General features: G+C 41.3%; 1 long non-coding RNA gene across 1 annotated transcript in view; it reads left to right on the plus strand.

Annotated features, from left to right (window-relative positions):
* LOC115086036 overlaps positions 1-23,886 on the plus strand; it is an 86,781-nt gene extending 62,895 nt beyond the window's left edge. The window contains exon 3 of the long non-coding RNA XR_003855023.1: positions 23,219-23,886. This is a non-coding gene — a long non-coding RNA (uncharacterized LOC115086036). The remainder of the gene's footprint in view (positions 1-23,218) is intronic.
* The last annotated feature ends 1,326 nt before the right edge of the window (positions 23,887-25,212 follow it).

Below are 25,212 nucleotides of genomic sequence, written 5' to 3' on the forward strand. Positions count from 1 at the left end.
GCCCTAGAGGGGATAAAAGACTATGAGCGATCTTTAAATTACACTGGCTGATTAAAAAAACCCAAACATTTAAAAAAAAAAAAAACAAAAACCTAGCAATAATATCTTAAATTGGAAGCCAGTGAAGCTGTTGTGAGCTGCGGAAATATGATCCTTAAACTTCAGCTCCAAGTATTTCCAAGCAGCTGTATTTTGAATATTTAATTGAATCTTCCTGAGCCCAGTGCACAGTGAATTTCAATACATGTTTAACTCACTTTTAAGTACTACCCCTACAATTTTAACTTCTGATTTTATTGATAATTAGTTACTATTAAATAATATCTTGAGTGTGGTGCTCATCAAGGATAACAGATCCACACACAGCCTTTGTCTTGGATGCATCCAATTTTAGCTTATTAAAGCAAAGTCATTTACTAATTGTGCCTGGGCTGGACTGCAACTTCATAACAGACTCAGATCGATTTTCCTCTAGGCTATAATAAACCTGTATATCATCTGCAAATATTTGAAAATGGTCTCTCTCTTATCAAGTTCCCTTGGGGACTGAAGATAGATCTTAAAAAGTAAGGGTGATAACATTGATCCATGGTGGAACCTGTACAGAAGGATGTGGTGCATTTGGGAATAGAGAATTTGTATACTGAAGCGGCCAACAAGAGGAAAATAAATACTCCTGGAAGAGGAGAAACAGACTGCATGATGGCAAAGATATGATCCATCGCTTTACACGAAAGGCATGAGTCAGCTGCAGAAGTCTGTAAGAGCTCCATTCTACTACTACTGTAGAATCATCAGTCAAAATGGAAGATTAAAACAAAGGTCCCTCGTTTTCTGAATTCTTTGTTTCCATGCAAAATTTCTAACACCTTTGATCTCTGAAAGGAATCGTAATATCTGCCTTAACCAAGGTCTACACTCAGTGGCAGAGCTATTTGGTGGAAGGTAAGGATGGCATTGCAGCTGCACCAGGGTATAAGCAGTTAAGAGTGATCATCCAGGATCAGGCTGTGGCTATGCAGCCTAACCAACCTGAGCATGTGTGGCTCCCATACAGCATGGGAAGCACATGGGCTCAAACTAAGGGTTTTTTTTTGTTTTTTTGGGGGTTTTTTTGAGTCCTCCAATCCCTGGATTTAATCATCAGGTACTGGATAAAGATCAACTCCATTGGAATCTCATCAGTGGAGAGGTTACATCCATACCAGGGCCCAAATGATAATTGCTACACTGCTGTCTGCATTTTGTGATTTTGTAAAGATTTAAGCCTGCATGCTGCACTTCTGTATAGGTTCCACCATGGATCGATGTTATCACCCTTACTTTTTAAGATCTATCTTCAGTCCCCAGGGAACTTGATAAGAGAAAGACCGTAGTCTGCATTTTCAAATATTTGCAGATGATATACAGGTTTATTATAGCCTAGAGGAAAATTGATCTGTTATGCAGTCTAGCCCAGGCACAATTAGTAAATGACTTTGCTTTAATAAGCTAAAATTCAAGACATCCAAGTCAAAGGCTGTGTGGATCTGTTATCCTTGATGGGCACCACACTCCAGTTACTATTAAACAATATCTTATTATCAATAAAATCAGAAGTCTTCCACAGAGACTACAGCTGTTCTGGGGTTATCAGGGAGATTCCATCCAGAAATCCTACTCCTTCCATGGTTGATGAAACCCCAGCAGATGCCACACCTACTTAAGGTCTGCCTTCAGACAGGCATCTTCCTGGTGCTCTCTTGCCAACAGGTGTGGCCCTTTGTGCACCCATTTTTGTACAATTTGGAGTCGAATATTTTTGCATTTGTCTTGCGTTTTGTGTTCCTGGGATTTTTAAAAGACTGTGTATATCTAGAATGTGTTGGCAAAATTAACAGGTTGTACCAGTGATTTGGGGACATAGACCTAGAGCCATGAAGGTCTTTAGATGCAAGAGCTGCTTGGTATCTATTCCAGCTCTGTGTTGGCTATCAACCAGTTTCTAATCCAGTTAAATAACCACCATGATTCCCTCGCCTAGATTACTCAGTGTATTTATGAGCCTTCTGTGTGGGACGGTGTCAAAAGCTTTGCTGAAATCCAATTATCAGGTGCACACTCCTGATCTGGTTCTGTACTCACACAAACAAGGACATTGATTGGATTTGCTTGACACAGTTTCCTGTCTGTAGAAACATGCTGCCTTGAATTGTTCATCCTGCTGAATTCAAGATATTCCACTCTCCTATGCTTTAGTAGGTTTTCAACTAATTTAACCATCACTAAGATCAGACTACCTGTCCGTTTTAACCAACCTCCTTATTAGCACTTTTGTGAAGGGGGCAGACATAAGGCTTTCTCCCATCCTTCAGGAACCAGGGATGAGTGAACAGCGCTGCCAGAGCCTCTGTCATCAGGGGCTCCAGAATCTGTCTGAGCTCCTTTAATCCTAGGATGCATTTCCATCGGACCCTACTGCCTTCTCCACTTTCATTTTTGCTAGTTCCAATCAAACTCTCTCTTCTGTGACAGGAGTGTGTGCTATCCATCCCACTGCCATATGCACACTCAGCAACTAGCAATGGTTGAGCTCCAGTCTCTTCTCTGGTGAAAAGTGAGCTAGCATTGTTTGCTTGGTGTTTCTGTTTTTCTTTGTCATTCTCCTTATAATCCTCCTATTCTCGTTTCAAAAATTATAATCCCATGTCTGTACTTTCTTTTTTCACTGATATATACTGGTTAAAAAAAAAAGTCTGCTCAGTTTGCTCTTCTGCCCTTACCTGTCTCCTTTGCTGTGCTGATGATCTGTCTTGGACTCCTGCATCTTTTCTAAATATCCAAGTTGTCTCCTTTGTGGGATCTCTTTACTTTTTAAATGCTAATCCTTTTGCCCTTACATAAAGTCTCACAGAATAGAAGAGGCCAAGCAGTTACTTACTATTCACGTGACATTTTGTAATATAAGGAAGTTCCAAAGCCTGCTTAAAACATAAAAGAAGCACAATTAATCTAAGAGTTCTCAAAAGAAATGTTTGTTTTATTTTTTTTTACGATAAGTAGACATGAGAATATCCAGAAACCTTTCAGAGGGAGATTTTCTAAGGGATTTTTCCCACAGAGAAAACCCCCCTTCAAATGTGCCTCCTCAGTGGTGGGGAGTCTATTTTCAGCTCCCCATTTGTCCTTCCCGGAGGTCCTGCTGCACTGCGCTTTTGGCAGTTTTTCTGTAATGTGGGTTCAGATTCCTGGCAGGCAGTCCACCTCCCTGGGACTGCAGAAGCATTCCTTGACACTGTTTTTCATCCCCGTTTGTCCAGTTTCCATTTGTTCTGTGGGTGCAGCATTTGGATTTGCTTAAGGCTGTAGTGCTATAACTTTCTCTTCTTCCATTTTACTTATTGGATTATTAGCTTCTTAGATCACAACACTGCATACGCAACTTCTGCCTTTGTCTACCTCCTTTTGTTATTAACCTAAGACGCTTTTGGTGCTATAATTCTTCTGGGTGAAAACTCATCCTCTTGCTGGGTAGCTAATGTTGTGACCTTCCATAATAGACATCATTACTTGGTCAGCATTACGGTCAATCATCTCTCTCTTTCCCTCTTGCCTCAGAACATTACAAAGAATCCTTAATATATCCAAAATTTGCAACCCTGTTAGAACAAGATCAGTTATATTTATTAGCAGGAGTACTGGGATAACTAAACAATCTGTCAGGTGTCATTAAAAAAATTCTCAGCATAGCACTTTTGTGCCTCGTCAAAATACATTTGAGGAAAGTAATTTTCAAAACAGCTGAATAAGCCAGAATTTTCAAATCAGATTTTTGTGCATAAATTCATTTTGAAAATTCACTAGTGAGCGCACAAGCCCATGAGGTATACACACAAAAGATCACACCTGCTCTCAAGAGCAAGTGTAACTTTGTGAGTGTGGATTTATGCGCTTAAAGGTGAATTTTAAACGCTCGATGCACTACAAAACTGGAAGATTCGCGGATATTTTGGGCCAGCATATGCCAATTGGATTTTAAAAGCCGCCTGAGTACATGCGTATCTCCCACTGCCCACACAAATGAAAAGTTCCAAAAAGGGGGCAGGGCGTGGTCTGGGCGGAGCATCGGACTGGGAAAACTGGTAATGACTCCAGCTCGCGTATCTATTAAAATCCCCCCACTTACATGATAGAAGTGGCATTTGTGTGCATAGGCACGCATCCACTTAAAATTGCGTGCACATGTGCATGTATTCAGGCTATTTTATAACATGCATATGGTATATATTGTAGCCATTTTCAAAAGCACACTTACATGGGTGAAGTGCATTTACATATGTAAATCCCAGTTTCAAGCATGTAAATGCTTTTAATTAGGCCCATATTTTTGAAACAAGAAAGTATGGGGCGGATTTTAAAACCCGGCGCAAGTCCCGGGGCTTCCTGTCGAGGATGTGGCGGGATGATGCGGCGTTTAGGGGGCGGGGCGCGGCGTTTCGGGGGCGGCGACATGGGCGTTCCGGGGGCGTGGCCGCGGCCTCGGGAACAGCCCCCGGGACCGGACCACGGAGCAGGGCAGCCGGCCGATGCGCGCAAAGTTAAGGGGGGGGTTTAGATAGGGCCGGGGGGGGGGGGGGGGGTTAGGTAGGGGAAAGGAGGGGAAGGTGGGGGGAGGGCGAAGGAAAGTTCCCTCCGAGGCCGCTCCGATTTCGGAGCGGCCTCGGAGGGAACATATCCGGGTTTTATGCACATAGGGGTGATCTTTAAAAAATACGCGATTGCGTACTTTTGTTCGCGCACCAGGCGAGAACAAAAGTACGCTGGATTTTACAAGATATGCGCGTAGCCACGCGTATCTTATAAAATCCGGGGTCGGCGCGCGCAAGGGGGTGCACATTTGTGCAACCTGCGCGCGCCGAGCCCAGCGGCGCTGCCTGTTCCCTCGACCATGCCCCTGGGCCCGCCCCCAAAACGCCATGTCGTTTCGGGAACGCCCCCGGACACGCCCCCTCCCGCCCCTTTTCAAAAGCCCCGGGACTTACGCGCGTCCCAGGGCTTTACACACGCCGGCGGCCTATGCAAAATAGGCGCACCGGCGCCCATAGATTCCTCTAAAAATTGCCCACATAACTATTCCATTAAAGACTGACTTCAGTCTTCAAATATCTGATTATAGGGATGGTAATTTTAAAATAAACATGTGCATGGGTCCATATACACGCATATGTGGGCGCACACCCATATGATCATGAATTTTAGATTATCCGCATGCACATTATATAAAATATGCCTATTCACATGTATGTGTACTACTAATTTTAAGCAGTTATATGAGGAAAAGTTATTGGGTATTTTCCTTAAGACTCTTCAGCTTTTACAGGGGCAAGTGAGCACATTTCATAACATGCGGGCATTAAGGAAATTACCAGTTCTATCAATTAGTTTACCAGTTTGCCCAGTCTATCTCTAGGTCATCAAGACACCCCCTCCCCCCCCCCCCCCCCCCCCCCCGGCCTGGTTCTTCAGTCTGCATTCCCCCTAGTTTACCCAGACCCTCACCCTATCAGTATTTGGCTATAAAGAATTTTATTCTGACTTACACCTGATAAATAGCAGAAGTAAATATGCACAGGTAATAGCCATACGCACTTTGTATTTGCAAATTATAAGATTGCAACTTGTGCGCGTATATGTTGGCCCCAATCCACATTTGTACATGAGCAAAGTTATTTGCACACATCTACTTGCACGAATATATGCGAGGTTTATAAAATTGCATTAGCTCGATTAAGCACTACTTGCTCACTCTTCTGCTACTTTGTGAGCATGCATCTCTCTTAAAATTCACCTTTTACTTGAATTGTTCTTTTATTCATTGAATAGGTGTTATAATGAGATCTTGCTAGCTTGTGATTGTGTATCTGCTTTATATGGTACATATCTCAAAAGGCTTTTGGGCTATCCAGAAATAAAGAGATGTTTTTATTTTATATTCCCAAATGGCTCAATCTGAAACAATTTCTTTTTTGGGTGAAATATCATGAGGTCCATATTCAGACATAGTCAGCTATGTAACCGGGTCATTCATCAAACCGTGATGTGCTGGTATCACGTGCGTTAGGGCCTTATCACACATGATACTAGCCACATTGCAGCGGTACAATGCAAATTAGGGGAAGGGGAGGCGTGCGAACGGGGTTGGGGTGGAGTTATGTCCTGGCAGCCTTGCGGGTGATAAATGTTTTTTACAATATTGCTGGCAGCACCGCGGGAAATAACTACACCTTTTCCCATGGCGCTATGGGTGCGAAACTGTGCGGCCGGCCACAACCACAGCAAAAACGCACCGCCGTGATGCGGCCGGCTATACAATTTCAGCTCGCCTCTTTTTTTTTTTTTTTTTTTTTTTTTTACGTGGTACATCATTCTGCTATAAATATATAAATATAGCAGAATGATGAAGCCAGGCCTCTGTTAGGTTAGCCAGATAAGTCTTATTCGACTAACTGGGGTATTCAATGGTACAGCCCTGCTACTGAATATACCCAGATAATTCTAAAGTTAACTGGATAAAATAAGCAGCTGACTCTTTATACCTGCTTAATAAGAAGTCTAAATTTTGCCAGATAAGTTTGAATATCACTGTTATCCATCTACCGTACCAGATAAGCAGCTCCTCCCAGTTATGGCCCCAGAATGCCACTTTTTTTCTTTTTTTTTTTTTTTTTAAATCTAGCTAGATTTTAGGAAGATAATGACTTGTACGGCTAAAATCTACCTGGATAATAGGCAGAATATGCCAAAACTTGCCATTTCACTGAGTTTTGAAATATTGCTAAACATTTCTTCTGTGCTCTTTATAAATTGACATCCATAGTGATTATTGAGCCTTTATATAATTATGTTTCTTTTCTGTGTTGTGCTCTGCGGCCGTGGTGCCCCTCGACTGCGGCCCCTACCTGATTTCGCGGTGCCGTGGAAGCCCTGGGGGAGGGCTCTGACTCGGGCCATCGCGGCCCGCGCGGCCTCCGGCGCTGCCCGTTGCAGGGGAAGCCGTCCTGCTTCCCCCCTGCGGCGTCTCCCCTCCGCAGGGGAAATCTAAGATGGCCGCCGCCATGCTTGGGCATGAGGCCACGCCCCCTCCACATAATTAAAGGGACCCATCCCTTTAAATGGCCTCACCTGTTCTCTATCAGCCAGGGCAGAGGAAGTATAAAAGGCAGCTTCCTCTGCTCATCCAGTGACTTGGCAACGTCCTCCAGCGCTGTCCAGTCTGCTTGCTTCGGTGAGTCCTTGAACTTTGGATCCTGTTCAGTCTTGGTGTTCCTGGTTCCTGACTTCGGATTGGCTTACGGTGATTCTCTGGTTCCTGACTTCGAATTGGCTGACGGTGATTCTCTGGTTCCTGACTTCAGATTGGCAAGTGGTGATTCTCTGGCGTACAACTTCGGACTGGTGAGCAACGACCCTCTGGCACTTGACCTAGGACTTCTTCAAGACTACCGTCTCCAAGGGCCCGCCTAAGTCCCAGCGGCCTGGGTCCCTACGGGCTCCTCCTGGGGGAACCGCGGGCTTCCAGGGCGAAGCTCCAGTTGGCCCTTGCACCGTTCCCTGACCTCCCTAGGTCCACCTAAGTCCCAGCGGTCGGGTCCCTACGGGCTCCTCCCGGGGGGACCACTGACCACCAGTGGTGAAGACACAGCGCCTCATCTCATCTCTTCATCGCCTCCGTATTCACCTCAGCCTCCAGTGCCAAGGGTCAGCTGGTCCTGCCTCCCTATTCTGCCTCGCCACCCAACGAGAGAGCCTACGGACCCTCCGAAAGGTATACCATCCTCTCGTCGGCCAAGGGTCCACAAGCCTGAGCATAACATTCTGAGGGTATTGTTTTAATTTGCCCATTATTTTATGCATGAGGGGGTAACCATAATGCTCTAAAGTTATTTCAATCAACAGGTAGAATAATATTGTCCACCTTTTTGTAGGATTTTTTTTACTATAAGATTACTTATTTTTTTCTTTTCCTTTTACATATTAAATATGGTTATGGTTAATTTATTTATATCCCACCTATGCATAAGCCCTAAGGAACTTATAAAAAACATACATAAATAACATTACACAGTAAAAGTACAAAATTCACAACTAAGGCAATATGATTTTAAATGTTTGATTTAATCCTTAACGCCAATCTCAGTAGATCATATACCAGAACCAAGTGTTGGTGTATCAGAGATGTTAATAACTTCACTCATCAACATAGAGGGCTATTTACTAATGGGTTTTAGGCAGGGCCGGTGCTAGTTTTTTTGCTGCCCTATGCAAAAGAGTATTCAGTTCCTATCCCGGGCCTATCAAAGCCCAGCTCCAGCCTGCAATCTATATTTTTTAAAACTGACAAGCCGCCCTCCTGCCCAGAAGCCATGTATAAGGAAGTAGATTAAGTACCCTAGGCAAACCTTACAGCTTTCCACAAGCACCCCCTCCCCCCCATACACACACTCCCACACCCTTTATACACACACACACACACACAAATTATGCATTTAAAACAAATTGTACATGAAAAAGAACATTCAAGAGTATAGTCTTCTGAGGCTAAAATATCACAACATGCATATTATATTTACATGCACTCCTCTGGTGCCAACTAGAAAACTCTGCAAAAAAGACACTTGGAGCTCCTATGGAGTTAGACTATTTGTAATGTGTGCTGGATGTGAGCTTGGCCCTCAAATCATGAATAAATGGAATTACCATTACAATATAGTAAACCTCTCATTCCAAAAGAACCCTAACAACCTTATCAATGAACAGGCAACACTGCACATATTATACTAGGCCTTAGAACACCAATAAAAACTCTTATTAGGAAACCAGGCTGCTATAGATCCCTTCACAGAAATTACATGCCAGAAAATCTCACCTTTGTCACATATGTAGAACACAGAGAGACCCTGTTGCAAGTTCTGCAGAATAAGTCTGTCGATTACCAGAGGGAGAGGCCCATGCTAGGGCTTTCCTGTCCAAAAAAAAGAGGATGTATCTAGTCTTTTGTTAAGTCATCTATGAATAATGATGCTTGCAAGGAAAAGTACACCTGGTTCAGAAACCCCAGGCATTGCTTGGGATCCCCAGCTTACTGGGCATGGCTGGCAGGTGCGATAAAGGATGGTTGTGATTGGTGGCACGGGTACCGCTACTGGTGGCGGCGGGGCATTGGGTAGGGTCAAGGTGTCCAAACGCACAGTAAGATGATTTATATCTGCAACTAGGAGTTCCAAAGCTGTCTGTAGTGCCTACAGTTTCTGGGTTAGGCTGGGAATGGCCTTTAATGCGGACATAAGACATAGCATACAAGGTTAATCAAGTACAGCTTTAGCCTATCAAGTTGCAAGTAAATTGTTATTGATTTTTGCAGTATTGTTGTTATTGATAATAGTATCAGCGTGTTATATGTAGGAATAGGTACTGCCCTTTATCCATAGCCTGCATAAATTGATTGAACATCCATGTACAGCTCTTTCTCGCATGGTCGCCCTTCACACCCTTTGGTATCCATTTTTGACCGGTTAAGATGTCTCGAATTGGCATCTGTAATCCAGGTTGCATGGACATCGACATTTCTCAACAACTAAGATGTTGTAAATGAAGACGTCATTAATGGGTGCATTGATATATGGACAAGAAATACACACTTTTGGGCATCCCTTGTGAGGTCCTTACAGGCGTCCATTCTTTCTTACCTCCTCAGGTATTGGTACCGTGTTTTCTTGTTGGTTAGTCTCAGGAATTCATTCATTGTTCTAAGGAATCGCTCTACCTTTGCCTAGCATTCCCTATTCTCACTTTCATACACAAGATAATGGCTAGCAAGGCAAAAATGTATAGGTGATCCATCTTGGATGTAGTCTGACTCACACGAAGCTATCCAATATGTCTGCCATGAGTAGCGCCAACACACTAACTCCAGGGATAGGGTAGGCACTAAATTTTCCATGTAAAAAAAGCTTCAGGATGCGCGTTACTGTATTGAGGGTGCTAGCTAATCGTCATTAACATGCTATTTACATGCGATGAGCGCTATTGCCTACATGCTGGTTAGCACACATGTTATGGATGCACAAATGCATTTACTGTATAGGTCGTCTGGCAAGCATGTCTAAAATGCACATCCAAGTCGCGTAAAATGGCGCTAGCCTGGGTACATTTTACTGTATTGGCCTATATGTCTTTCTTCAATTCATGACTGGCTGAAACACAATAAGTGGGCTATGAACATCAATAAAACAAGTTATTGTTCTCTCATATTTTCCTATTACAAATATTCCTGATGCAATAGTTTTCAGAGGTCACCATCACCATTTCTGATACTGTTCGTAACCTTGGAGTCTTACAAATCCATTTCTGATCTATGCATGCTCACATAAAAACACTTAATCTTCATTTTTCAAACCGGTTACTCCGGCACTTGAAACTTGTACTTAGTAGAGATGTGAATCGGAACTGATATCGGATCCGATTCTGGTTCCGATTCACATCTATAGAGATGTGAATCGGAACTGAAATCGGATCCGATTCTGGTTCCGATTCACATCTCTAGACTTAGACCCCTCTGACTTCCGCATGGTACTTCAAGCTCTTCTTTTCTCTGGGCTCAACTACTGAAATTCTCTTTTCATTGGTCTTCCTATGCTCATCCATTACAAATAATACAGAACTCTGTCACTCTTCTTTTAACTAGGACACCCTTAAGCAATCATATCACACTGGTTCTGCAATCCCTTAATTGACTTCTAATAGCTTATATTTCACTTGATAAGCTATCAGTAACAATTAAAATTTTTTCTTCACCATGGATCCCAGCTTCTTTGTAATTTTATACCCTTTTCCAAATACTGAGATTGTCAAATAAAGGACTATTGTATGTTTTCTCCTTGAAGCTGGCTCATTTGGACAAGACCAGAGAACGTGCCTTTTTGACTGCTGGACCTTTGCTATGGTACTCCCTCCCTAGAGAGATAAGGATGATTTCAAATGCAAAGATCTTTCGGAAAGCTCTTAAGACTTATCTCAGAAGGCATGCAGTTCGGTCAGTTAATCCCCTTAATGTATTCCTTGTGGCCTACTAGAATTTGTATTTGTTTACTATTTTGCTGTGTCCTGTCTTTGACTTATTATGGATGTTTTATTGTTCCTCACCCTGAACCATAAAAGGTTGGGCAAGAAATTTTTTAAATAAATAACAAAAATAAATAATACCCTATTCAATATATCAGTCAACACATTCACTGGGATTAATGCTGAATAGAGATGTGAATCGGAACCGGAATCAGTTCTGATTCCGGTTCCGATTCACATCGTGTTTTTTTTTTTTGTCCTGCCCGATCGGGTTTTTTTAATCAGCTGCGCCCGAGCCGATTAAACAAAAAACCCACCCGACCCTTTAAAACTAATCCCTTAGCTTTCCCCACCCTCCCGACCCCCCCCCCCCCCCAAAAAAAAAAAACAAACAACTTTTTACAGGTACCTTGTGGTCCAGTGGGGGTCCCGGGAGCAATCTCCCGCTCCCAGGCCGTCGGCTGCCACTAATCAAAATGGTGCCGATGGCCCTTTGCCCTTACCATGTGACAGGGTATCCGTGCCATTGGCCGGCCCCTGACACATGGTAGGAGCACTGGATGGCCCACGGCATTTTTTTTTTTTTTTTTTTTGCAAAATAATTTTTATTGAGTCAAGGGTATGAAACAACTCAAACAACCACAGCATTGCACCCCAAACAGCCATCGCTCAAAGAGATAAAAAAATACAACAATGGTACCCTTACGAACCCACTTCATCAGAACATCAACTCAGGGAGACTGGTCAGCCCGCCAAACCCTTGACTTCTGCCCACGGCATTTTTAAAGATGGCGCCGGCCATCCAGTGCTCCCTCCATGTAACAGGGGCCGGCCAATGGCACGGATACCCTGTCACATGGTAAGGGCAAAGGCCATCGGCGCCATTTTTTTTTTAGTGGCAGCCGACGGCCCAAGAGCGGTAGATCGCTCCCGGGACCCCCACTGGACCACCAGGTATCTGTAAAACGTTTTGGGGGGGGGGGTCGGGAGGGTGGGGGAAGCTAAGGGATTAGTTCTAAAGGGTCGGGGTGGGTTTAGGGGTTATTTTTGTATGCCTTTTTCCCGCCCTCCCCCAAAACGATGAGAACCCCCACGAACAATTTTGTGGGGTTTTCCTATCTGTTTCGGGGAGCCCCCGATTTCTGACTATTTTGAAAATATCATACGATATTTTCAATCCTCAGAAGCCCGACTCACATCCCTAATGCTGAAATCCCATGGAGTATTAATGCCAAATGGGCCTAACACCATCCAAATTAAGGTAGAAAGTTATTAGAGCTCAAGGATTAAATCTGCTTGGGAAAGGCCACTCTGTTGGTGACTTGTGGTTTGAAGCCTGACAGAAACTGAATATTATGAATATTCTTTAACATATTTTGATTTTGAATATAGAAGATTTGTTGGGATGGTGGTGGAAGAGAAGAGGTTCCTATTTGGCTCAGAGCACATAGACTATACCAAAGAAATTTTTGGATCTTAGATCTGCAGTGATGCGGATGAGGAACACTATTTTTCCTTAGAGATCTGTGTAATTATTTATGGTAATTTTTTTTTTTTTCTGTTTTTGATCCTCAATAGGAAGATATTTTAAAGAATAATAATGAGAAATTAGTTTGTTTCCTAAGTATCTTTTAATTTATCTAATTCTAGTCTAGGGATAAATAAAGGGTTTATTTACATTAATTTATGTTAGGAGGTATAATAACTACCTAGCCATATGTGGTCTACATTAACATGAGTTATTTAAGAATAGCCCCTCTTCCCTATCAAACAAGGATCAAACCTCCCCCAGTAGAGCAGAGAACTGCCCCCTACCTCAGAGGACCCCTCAAACTCTCCTGTCTGAAAGATCTCCAAAAAACCTCTGGGCTCTGTTGTTTGTTTTGACTTTGGGTCAGAGTGTCTCTGGTGTCATTTTTAAATTAACACCCGAACCTGAAGGAGGAAGCCCAGCTCCCTTGTACCTAAGAAAATTTGTTGACCCTTTTGATACAATACCAAGAGGATTAGAGAGGAGGCATGGAGTCCAGAATCCTGTGGGTTTGTTTTTTTTTATTAACTGTCTCTTTATTAAGTTTTTCAATGGAACAATCAAGAAAACTGTGACATATGAAAAACATAGCATGTCATGCATGAAACAAAATTTAAGAATTTAAACAGTCAGAAAATCAAATCAAGTACAAAATGCTATTATTTAGGCCACAATTGGGGGGAGAAGAAAAAGTAAACTAATATATAGAATACAATAATACAGCAAAGTAGCATAAGACCAGTTCCGTATTTTGTAAGAATCCTTTGATTGTGAAGGATCATAGAAAATGTATTTAATCCCTTGCAGTTTCACAACATACTCGCAGGGGAATTTTAAAAGGAAGCTTACACAAAGAGCATTCACTCTCTGTATTTTAAGAGAAATAATGTCAGGGAACTTCTGCCCCAGGAAAGAAGTGTCCTTAAGATGAAAGAACAATCCTAACGTCAATTGTTTATTTATTTTATTTATTTAAATTCTTTTAATATACCGATGCTCAAGACCAGGTCTTATCGTACCGGTTTACAATGAACTAGGGGGAAAAACCAGTTAACAATGAAAGCAAGAAATTACTTTATAACAGGGAATGTGGAACTTGGTTGTTAGAGAAAAGGATAGGTTAAACAATTTCTAACTGGAGAACAGAGCAAATAAGCAGAAACGTAAGTGCTTACATGGTAAGCATTATATACAAATTTACATTGTGTGTAATATTAGGCAAGTTATATTAAAGTGCAGTTAGCCGAGAAACAGTTCCTTTTTTTGAGTTGCTGAAAGAGGACGCAACCGCGGGGTATGTAACTGTGGGGGTGACCCTGCGGTTTCTTCAGGGGTATGCTCATTCACAAAATGACCTATTAAAGTAGATCTATCCATAACATTTGATTGTGACCACTTTAAGAAAGCTGTAAGATAAAGAACATTAGATAATGATTCAACCCCACCCAAAATATTTTCTGAAGTAAGCAATTTCCCCTTATCCAGCAAGTAAAATACTTTAGAAACTGATAGAGATTCTTTGGAAATTTTTAAGAAATCTAAATAAAACCTCTTCAACATTTCAAAAGGAGTAATCACAGGTCATCGAGGAAAATTCAAAAACCTCAAATTTGAACCTTCTAGAATAAATACCTGCATTCTCTAATTTCCGATGTAATAACTGATTATCCTTCAACAAAGCTATATTAGACCCATATAAGTCTGAACATTTGTTCACAATTTCTGTTTTTTTCTCAACCTGTTCTGTGATTAAACTTGAATGCTCATTTACCTGGACAAACAAGCTACCTAGAGAATTTAGCATTGGATCAATTCTAGATGTTACAGATTTCTTCAAATTTACAGTTGCTGATCATAATACATCCAAGGTGACAATAGCAGGCTTTTCAGGCGAGGAAGAATGTCATGCCTCCTATCTAATAGGAGAAGATTATGTTGCATCCCTTAAATCAAGAGACTCCCCATCATGAATGGAGGAAGGGGTAGAAATGGAAACCCTTCCGCTCCTTATTCCAGCTTTAGTCAATAGGTCTGCCTGTAAAGGAGATTGTTCATTAGGACCCAGTGACTCAAACATCTCATCTAGAATGGAACGCAAAGTCCCAAGTTCAACCTGTCCTACATTCCCACACCACTGAAAATTTAAATGTCTCAAGAGTCGGTTGGGAGGAGGCAGAAAACTCAGATGAGTTGACTCAAATGCCCATTCTTCTAGTGGCTAAAGGCAAAACCTGGAACACCTGCAAAATCCCTAACCTAGGAGTGCACCCCTTTGGGTTTTGATAGGGCCCAACTCTCACTGATGCACAGGCAGGCAATTCACTGCCCATGCTAGGATCTTCTTCAACACCAAGGCTTCAGGTAGAGCTGTTACATAGGCACTCCATGCTCTCTCCCTTAAACACTGCTGCAGTAGATTTTTAATAGGACCCATCTCTCATGGATGGCGTCAAGGGAGAGTGACTCATTGCTCATGCTGAGATCTTCTCAACACCAGGCCTCTAGGTAGTACCACCACCACAGGCACATTCATGATCTCCTCCCCAATGTCCAGAATCCTTTTAAAAGCCTCTTGTGGGAACCTTCAGATAGGTGGGGTGTCGCATCCTTTGTGGTGGGTCTTCTACCTTGGGTGGGGGGGAGGGGTTCTGTTGTTCAGGAGGGGATGTTTCTATTTCTTCTATCAAGATGGAGTTTTTCTGCTCTGCAAGAGAATAGATTTCTTCTACTGGGGGTTTAGGGAATTAGGGAGGTGGTTTCCCTATGCTAACTAGCCTTTTACTTTGGATCAGTTAGTATGGGAAAACCTGAGTTGTCATCTTTACTATGGCCATGCAGTCTTTAACATAACCATGGGAATGCTGCTGTGTTCTGAATATCATTATCTTAGTGAACTGAGCATTAATGTCTAATCTGCATAGTAAACAGATCCCATTGTTGGTAATGATTTAAACAGAGATAAACATAGCATAAACATAGAAATGATGGCAGAAAAGGACCAAATGGTCCATCCAGTCTGCCCAGCAAGCTTATGGTAGTATCTGTCATGCCGTGCAGGCTACCCCCATGCTTATCAATTTCCCAAACCTTAAAAGTCAGGGACCTCTTTGGTTACTGTTGGAATCTAATTCCCCGTTACCCCCTGCCATTGAAGCAGAGAGCTAATGTTGAGGTTACATCAAAAGTATCAGGCTTATTGGTTAAGGGCAGTAACTGCCGCACTAGCAAGTTACCCCCATGCTTATTTGTTTCCCTAGACTGTAAAAGTCGGGGCTGCGCTGTCTGAATCCCATTTCCCTTTTCCCCTACCGTTGAAGCAGAGAGCCATGATGGAGTTGAATTAACAGTATATATGTAAGCTTATTGGTTAATGGTAGTAACCACTGCACCAGCAAGACACCCCCATGCACTTTTTTCTTAATTTCCATACTCTAGTTTTTAGGTATCCACAGTGTTTATCCCATGCCCCTTTGAATTCTTTCATTGTTTTCATATTCACCACCTCCTCCAGAAAGGCATTCCAGGCATCCAGTATGCTCTCCATGAAGAAATATTTCCTGACATTGGTTCTGAGTCATCCTCCCTGAAGTTTCGTTACGTGACCCCTAGTTCTACTGATTTCATTGTAATGGAAAAGGTTTGATGATTGTGCATCATTAAAACCTTTCAGATATCTGAAGGTCTGTATCATATTTCCCCTGTACCTCCTCTCTTCCAGGGTGTACATATTCAGATCCTTCAGCCTCTCTTCATAGATCTTCTAATACAGACCCCACACCATTTTGGTCACTCTTCTCCGGAGCGCCTCGATCCTTTCTTTATCCCCCTTCAGATACAGACTCCAGAACTAAACACAATACTCCAAATGAGACCTCACCAAGGACTTGTACAAGGCCATCATCACCTCATTTTTCTTACTGGTTATTCCCCTCTCTCTATGCAGCCCAACATTCTTCTGGCTTTAGCTATCTCCTTGTCCCATTGCTTCGCCATCTTCAGATCTCCAGACACTATTACCACAAGATCTCTCTGCTGGTCCATGCACATCAGTCCTACATCCCCCATCACATTCAGCTCTTTTGTATTACTGCACCCCAAATGAATGTCTCTGCAGTTCTTGACATTGAATCCTAGTTGCCAAATCTTCAACCATTTTTCCAGTTTTTTTTAATCTCTTTTCATTCTCTCTACTCTTTTTCAGGTGTGTCCACTCTATTGCAGATCTTAGCATCATCCACAATAGGCACATTTTACCTTCTATCCCTTCTGTAATGTCACTCACAAAGGTATTGAACAGAATTGATCCCTACATCGATTTCTGTGGTACGTCACTTAACACGGTTCTCTCTTCAGAGTAGGTTCCATTTACCATTATACTCAGTCTCCCCTCAGTCAACCAGTTTGTAATCCAGGCCACCACCTTGGTGCTCACTACCAAGCTTCTCGTTTTATTCACAAGCCTCCTATGTGGGACCGTATCAGAAGCTTGGCTGAAATCCAAGTAGATCACATCTAGCACTCTTCCTCGATCCAGTTCTCTAGTCACCCAATCAAAAAATTAAATTTGATTTCTCTGACAGGACCTTCCTCTGGTGAATCCTTCCTGCCTCGGTTCCAGCAACCCACTAGATTGTAGGTAGTTCACTATCTTTTACTTCAGCAGAATCTCCATTAATTTTCTCACCACCGAGGTAAGGCTAACCTCTCTGCTACCACTCTTGTGAAGCGAGACCACCACCACTCTTCTCCAGTGCTGCGGCACCACTCCCTTTTCCAGGGATCTATTGAACAGATCCTTCAGAGGACCTGCCAGCACATTTCTGAGCTTTCTCAGTATCCTGGGGTGTATCTCATCCAGCCCCAAGGCTCTGTCCACTTTCAGTTTGCCTAGTTCCTCCCATATTCTTTTTGTAAACGGAGTTTCATCTACTCCATCCCCCATCTGCAGTCTTCTTAATCAGCAACAGGCCTTCTGAAGGGTCTTCTCTAGTGAATACTGCTTGAACTGAAGTATTTGTTTAATATTTCTGCAATTTCTTCGTTACTCTCCACATGTTGCTTCTTGTCACTCTTCAATTTCATTATACCACTTCTGACCTCTCGTCTTTCATTGATATATCTGAAAAATGTTTTGTCTCTTTACCTTACCTCTTTGGCCGTCCTTTCTTCCACTTCACTGTTTGCTTTTCTTAATTCTTCCTTCATCTCCCTCAGCTTTAACAGATATTCTTCCCTGTGTTTCTTTTTTTGGGATCTTTTATACTTCTTGAATGCTGTTCTTTTTGCCTTTATTTTTTCAGCCACTTCTTTAGAGAACCAGATTGGTTTCTTTTTCCTCTTTCTCTTGTTTACTTTTCTAACATGTAGAGTTGTTGCCTTTGTAATAGTTCCTTTTAACTTGGTCCACTGTTGTTTCATCTCACCCATTTTCTCTCAGTCTTCTAGTTCATCCTCCAGGTACATCCCTATTTCAACAAAGTCTATATTTTGAAATTCATAATGCAGATATTCGTGTGTCATCTCTGTATCTTATTTGCAAAATCAGACCATACTGTCTGATGATCACTGGTGCTCAGGTGAAGCCCCTACCTGAACATTAGAGACATCATCACCATTAGTAAGCACTAGATCAAGTATCACACCCTCTCTCATGGATTCCCTTACCATTTGTTTGAGCATAGCCCCTTGAAAGGCATCCACTATCTTTCTATTTCTCGTAGATTTCACAGAAGGGATACTCCAATCCACATCCAATAGATTAAAATCTCCAACAAACAACACTTCACCTTCCTTTCCCACCTTTTGAATGTCTTCTATAAGTTCTCTGGCCAGTTCTTCTGTTTGAGTTGGTGGTTTGTAGATCACACCAGTAAAAGTGGAAGTACCATCTTCTTTTTTTTGGACAGTCCACAATGCTTCTTCTCTACCCCACGTTCCTTGCAATTCAGTTGCTTGGATATTGTTTTTGACATAAAGGACTACTCCTCCCCCCTTTCCTGTCCTCTCTTAGCAAGTTATAGCCCTGGATGGCTGTATCCCAATCATGAGAATCGGTGAACCATGTCTCCGTAACCAGAACAATGTTCAAATCCACCTCCACCATTAGGGCCTGCAAGTCCAGGATTTTGTTATCCAGACTATAAGAATTTGTTGTCATAGCTTTCCAACTGCTCTTCCTAGTCAACATTACTACATTTTTTAACTAATTGATTTTATTACTTTCTCTTCCCTCTTCCTGTTTTGCTTGGGGGTGACATGCCATCCCCATTCCTTAGTTTAAATGCCTGATAATGTATGATCTGAATTTTTCACTTAGCAACCTCTTTCCTGCCATTGACAAATGTAGGCCATCATTATCATATAAACTTTTATTGCTCCATTCATGGCCCCAGCCTCCAATGTATCCAAATTCACATTCTTTAAACCAGTTTTTGTGCCAGGTATTGAAGTTATCTATATGGAATGACCTTTCCTTTCCCTTACCATGAACAGGTAATACTTCTGTGAAGGCAATAGTCTTTGCCATATGTCTAATGTTTTTCCCTAGATTTTGGAAATCTGTCTGTACTTTTATGTGCATCGTTTCTAACAAGGTCATTGGTCCCCAGATGGATTATAACATTGATATCAGATTTCTTACTTTTTTCTATAATTGCATTGGCCACCTTGTTTGCATTTTTGTTAGCTGAGAATCCTGGAAAGCATCTAACTATTTAGTCCCCATCATAATGAGCTCTCAAATTGATTCTTTTGATTGAATCTTCCAGCAGAAGCAGCTTTCTTTTAGGACATTTAATCATGAAGGGTTTCTAGGTGCTTTGGGTGACTACTTCCTTTTCAGACATCATTTCATATTTTGTTATTTCGACTTCATTTTCCAATGTAGAAAATGCATTATTTAAGGGTACCAGTAGAGTGGATGTCTTTGTCACAGACCTTATTCAGCCAGAGCCCACTGTAATCTAATTTTTCTTGGGATTCTGAATACTGGATGTCTGGCTTCGGGGGTGGGGATGTTCAGCAAAGTTGGGGAAACTGGGTGTCTCAGAGTCACAGGTCTTGTTCTACCAGAGCCCACTGTAAACCATTTATACCTGGGTTTCTGAATTCTATGTGAGAGTTGGGAGACATACACAGGATGTTGCAAGGAAGGAGAGGTTTTTTGAATCTTGCCTAATGTCTCCTTCAGGTTCATTAGCTCCTTATTCATGGCATACAGCTGAAGGCAAATTAGACAACCCTTTAATTCTCCAACATGATTTGGGATATAAGTACCACAATTGTTGCACTGAATAAGACATTTTGCTAGTAGAGACTAATAAGCTAGTTATGAGATTGGAAGTTCATGCTTATATTATTCAGTTATCCTAAGTCTTGGAAGAAATATTTAAGAAGGAAACACTCTAGGGGTGGGAGGGAATAAACAGCAGAGAGAAAGCAAATTATATTGGGAAAATGCAGGTAAACTTAGATTAAATTAGACTTTTAAACTTAGCCTAAAGCAGGTACAGGTAAGCGGTGCTGGATCCAGGTACACCAGGTTTATGAACTAATGGGATTTGAAATCAACAGGTTGTTTTTTTTTTCTATTTGACAACATTTCAGTATTCATTTAGATACAAATCTTGAAAAGAAAAGCATGGCAACAATAAGGTAAAATCATAACTGAAGATCACTTTTTAATTGAATTTAATTCATCAGCTTGCTACAAGGCAAAATAAGCTTACTATATATGTTTTATTGGGAGGGGGAGGATCCAAAAAGGATCCTTCTGTTAAGAGTAGCAACTGTCACTCCATACAGGTTACACCTCCCCCAAATGCCTTCTGTTAAAGGAAGTATCTGCTACTCCATGCAGGTTAATCCCCACTTCCTTCGCCTTCTATTAAGGGTGACACACTTTAGAGAAGGGAACCTCTTAATTAAACTATTACTAGAATTACCTAAATCCAAAGGTAGTGAGGAGATTGAAAACAATTTTGCATTCTTTTTCATAAAGCTTCCTATTGAACAGGAACATTAATTACCATCATAAAAAATGTTACATTTATCCTGATATTTAAGGAAATACAATGCCCATTATCTGGATCTCTGCAGACCTAAGATCCAAAAATGTCTTTGACCTGCTCTGAGTGCTCCAAGCCAAATCTAAAACCCTCACCTCCAAAAAATCTTCTATTACAAAAACAAAGCACCTTTTTTTAAAAGAACAATTGTAATATCCACTAGTTCCCGTCAGACTTCAATGCACAAGTCACTAGTAGAGTAACTTTCCCCAGGCATCATTCTCAAGCTCTAATTCCTGTGTTAAATTAAGCAATATTTCAGCTCCTTCATCTCTCAGGGGTTCTGGCTGTGCCTCCTTGATGCAAGGAAGACAGTTAACTGAAATTACTGGGGAGAGAGCATTCAAGGGAGTCCCTAGCAAATACTTTATATAAAAGGTGAATTTTAAAAAGGTTGTGTATGGAAAAATGAGCATATACAAACACAAATAGCATGTACTCATGGTCATGTTATTTTATAAACATCAAACACAAGCTTGTAAATAAGGGTTTGCATGCAAAAAGGAGCAGTCTGGGGGCATTTTTGTGCGAGGACAACACATACGTTCCTAAGTTGCTATTTTAAAAGAGATTACACATGTAGATGTGACAACTTACATGGGAAAGTTTACACCTGCTGATTATCTTGCATAAGTGATATCAAATGTGTTTATACTGTATTATTGGCAAGATGGAAGGTCTCCGTAAACTGGGAGAAGTTTAGGCTCAAAAACCAGTAGGGTCTCGATGACCTTGAGAAGGACTGGGAGAAATGGTGGACTAATTGGTAAAACTGGTAATTTCCTTGACTCGCGCATGTTAGAAAATTTGCCAACTTCCATGCGTCAGTAGGGACTTACATAGGAAAGTCTTTCTTAATTTTCACATGAAAATTTTCCGTGCCTATAATTTGAAAACAGACAGGAAAAATATGTATTTTCTATATCGTGTATGCATTCTGTAGTTCAGCAGCACTTAGATAAGTTCTGACTTGTCCAGCTAAACGGTGGCCACTAAACACCATCAAATAGCTGAATAAGTCTTAAAAAGCACTACTTGTCCAGCTAACAGGATCATTTGTCAAAATGTGTTATGGCATTAATGCCATAATTCATGCGATAGTTATGGTACCGTGAATGCAAAATTTTGAAAGGGGCAGGATTAATGAAAATGAGGGGCATTATTGCATGCCAGAAATAACTACACTTTTTTTTTCCTGGTGTTAAGCTGTAATGCAGAGAGAGAGGTTAAAACCTTGTAATGTTGCCCCTCAATCCCACCCAAACTCCTCCTCTTCCTGCCCCTCCCAAAAAGTGGCATTCATGCCATGTGTTACTGTTCTTATCACATGCGTTATGGTGTTAATGCCATAATGCATTTTGAATGACCCTATAAGTCTGGTCAGGCCAAACAGCTATCCTAAGGTTAGGCAGCTATAATTAGGAAGCTAACTTTAAGATAGCTGGCTATATTCAATACTGAGGTTTGAATACCTCCAAAATTAGCTGGATAAGTTTATCTGGATAACTTTGCTAGCCAGACTATGTCTGAATATGGATATCCATAAGTACAACATATAAAGAGTTACAGTAATTGAGTCCTGAAAAAATCAGTGATTGAAGAACAGTACGAAAATCAATTGGATTGAGAAATGACCTTATGTGATATAATATTTTATTTATTTATTTATTTAATGATTTTATATACCGATATTCGTGTGGGACATCATATCGGTTTACAATTAACTCATGAAAAGAGAGAAATTACAATCAACGGGGGGGGGGGGGGGGGAGTCAGCAGAGATTTTAACAGTTAAACAGAACAGTTGCAACACTGGCATTAGTGATTCATTGATTAAAGGCGATACATTATTATGTACAGTATACATTAATTGTTTACATATAGGCGGGGCTTGGCAAAAGATGATCAGAACCCTGATTTAATATGGGGTTGCATTGAAAGGGAAAGATCAATTATAACAACTAGGTTATGGACTTGGTTGGTTATTTTGATTTTGTGACCATCAAATGTAAGTATGGGGAGGATATTTTCAGAAGGTAGGTGTGAAAGGATAATAGTCTCAGTTTTATGAATGTTGAGTGTTAGTCTGTTATGATGTAACCAGTAATTCATTGTTGAAAAACAAATTGATGTGAATTGAATAGATAAAGACCATGAGGACTTTAAGGGAAAGAAGAACTGAATATCATCTGCGGAAAGTTTGTAGTAGGCTCCAAGGCTAGATAGAAGGCAGCAGAGTGGAGTAAGCTAAATTTTTCACAAGCAGATGAAAATATTATATTTTATTGAAGCCTATGGAAAGGAAGCGTAAATTCTGCCATTTATTTTTATTTTTTTATTTCATTTATTTTGTTTGTTTTACTGAGATATTGTGAATTTTTATATTGTATGTCACACTGAACATTGTAGAAGATGCAGATTATAAGAACTTTTAATAAAATGTTAAAAAGGGCCACCAACACAGTTGAGCTTGGAGGCAAACCTATCTGAATATGATGCACATTTTGTGTGCTCTTCACAGAAGATGACAGCTTGTCTTCATCATTAGAGAAGAATGAGTAAGAAGATGGCGATGAGTGCCTGGCCCCTCCTGACAGCAAAGTTGATACATCTGCTGGGAAGAAACAGACCTTTCTATCCCCATCCCCTCTACTATCACCAGGAGGGGACCTAGTAATGGACATCCAACCCCTCTGTTTGCCATGAGAGACCCCAGACTAGCTCCGGACACCAATCCCTATCCCAGTAACAGCTCCTCCCCTTTCTGCCCCGGCATCTAGGGACACAGGCCAACCAGACATTGCTGGCTGAGAGAGGCCCAGAGCACCTACTGCTGTCCAAGGTAGGTTCAGATCCTCTGTGACCCCTCCCACTGTCATCAGTTGCTCCTGAGCCTGCCTCAGTGGCTGGAGTACATGCTATAGGCCAGGAGTCTGGGTCTCAGGATGCATTCAGCCAGACCTTGCAGATGATGATGGAGGAGTTATGATGAGGTCAAGCTGACCTCAGAAGTCTGATCACTGTGATCAAGGCAACTCATAGATATTTGAGAATGCTTCATGCCTGCTCTTGAGCTTGTTTGCATGAGTCCACTACCACAGAAAGCAGTTTCCTAGGCCTTCAGGACCTGGTCTTCCTAGATCACTGGGCACTTTTTTTTGGTTTATGTATATAGTTAGATCCCTAGATTTTTCCACTCTGTCCCTTTTTTAAAAATTTAAATTGTAAATAGTTATTTTCAAGTTTTCAATATTTCTACAAATTTATAAACATTTACAAGTTTAAACTTTGTGTGTGTGTCTCAGTTCTTTGTAACATACTATGGTTTATTTTCTACAACAGTAAAGTCCCCTTAAGGACATCCTAATGCCATAAATATCTGACCTACACATACTACTGCATGACACTTGCCATGCAGGTTTGTTCACTCTTTGTTATCCTCCTCTTATTTACCCTTACATCAGCATTTAGATTTGGTTTAATTAAGTTAACATTGCATTCCTAAAATGGCTAACAGTAAGGGTAACCTCAAATCAGAGATTTAAATCTACATGTACCACTTATCTTCCACAAAGGGCAGTTGTGAATACTGCCAAGCCAAGCACTGGCTTTTGAAAATTTCCCCTATAATGCTTAACCATTAGATATAGGTGGAATGGCAGCAGGCTCCATGACATAAAAATATAAGCATTGTCAAGTTAAGTGTAAAACATTGATAAGACAGGCAAAGAGAGAATTTGAAATGATGTTGGCAATAGAGGCAAAAAACTCATAATAAAAACATTTTAAAATATATCCGAAGCAAGAAACCTGTGAGGGAGTTGGTTGGACCATTAGATGACTGAGGGGTTAAAGGGGCTCTTAGGGAAAATAAGGCCATTGCAGAAAGACTAAATTAATTCTTTGCTTCAGTGTTTACTAATGAGGATGTTGGGGAGATACCAGTTCCGGAGATGGTTTTCAGGGGTGATGAGTCAGACGAACTGAATGAAATCACTGTGAACCTGGAAGATGTAGTAGGCCAGATTGATAAACTAAAGAGTAGCAAATCACCTGGACCGGATGATATGCATCCTAGGGTACTGAAGGAACATAAAAATTAAATTTCTGATCTATTAGTTAAAATTTGTAACCTATCATTAAAATCATCCATTGTACCTGAAGACTGGAGGGTGGCCAATATAACCCCAATATTTAAAAAAGGCTCCAGGGGCGATCCGGATAACTATAGACCAGTGAGCCTGACTTCAGTGCTGGGAAAAATAGTGGAAAGTGTTCTAAACATTAAAATCACAGAACATATAGAAAGACATGGTTTAATGGAACAAAGTCAGCATGGCTTTACCCAAGGCCAGTCTTGCCTCACAAATCTGCTTCACTTTTTTGAAGGAGTTAATAAACATGTGGATAAAGGTGAACCAGTAGATGTAGTGTACATGGATTTTCAGAAGGCATTTGACAAAGTTCCTCATGAGAGGCTTCTAGGGAAAGTAAAAAGTCATGGGATAGGTGGGG

Source organism: Rhinatrema bivittatum, chromosome 2, assembly GCF_901001135.1.
Source record: "Rhinatrema bivittatum chromosome 2, aRhiBiv1.1, whole genome shotgun sequence".
NCBI lineage: Eukaryota > Metazoa > Chordata > Amphibia > Gymnophiona > Rhinatrematidae > Rhinatrema > Rhinatrema bivittatum.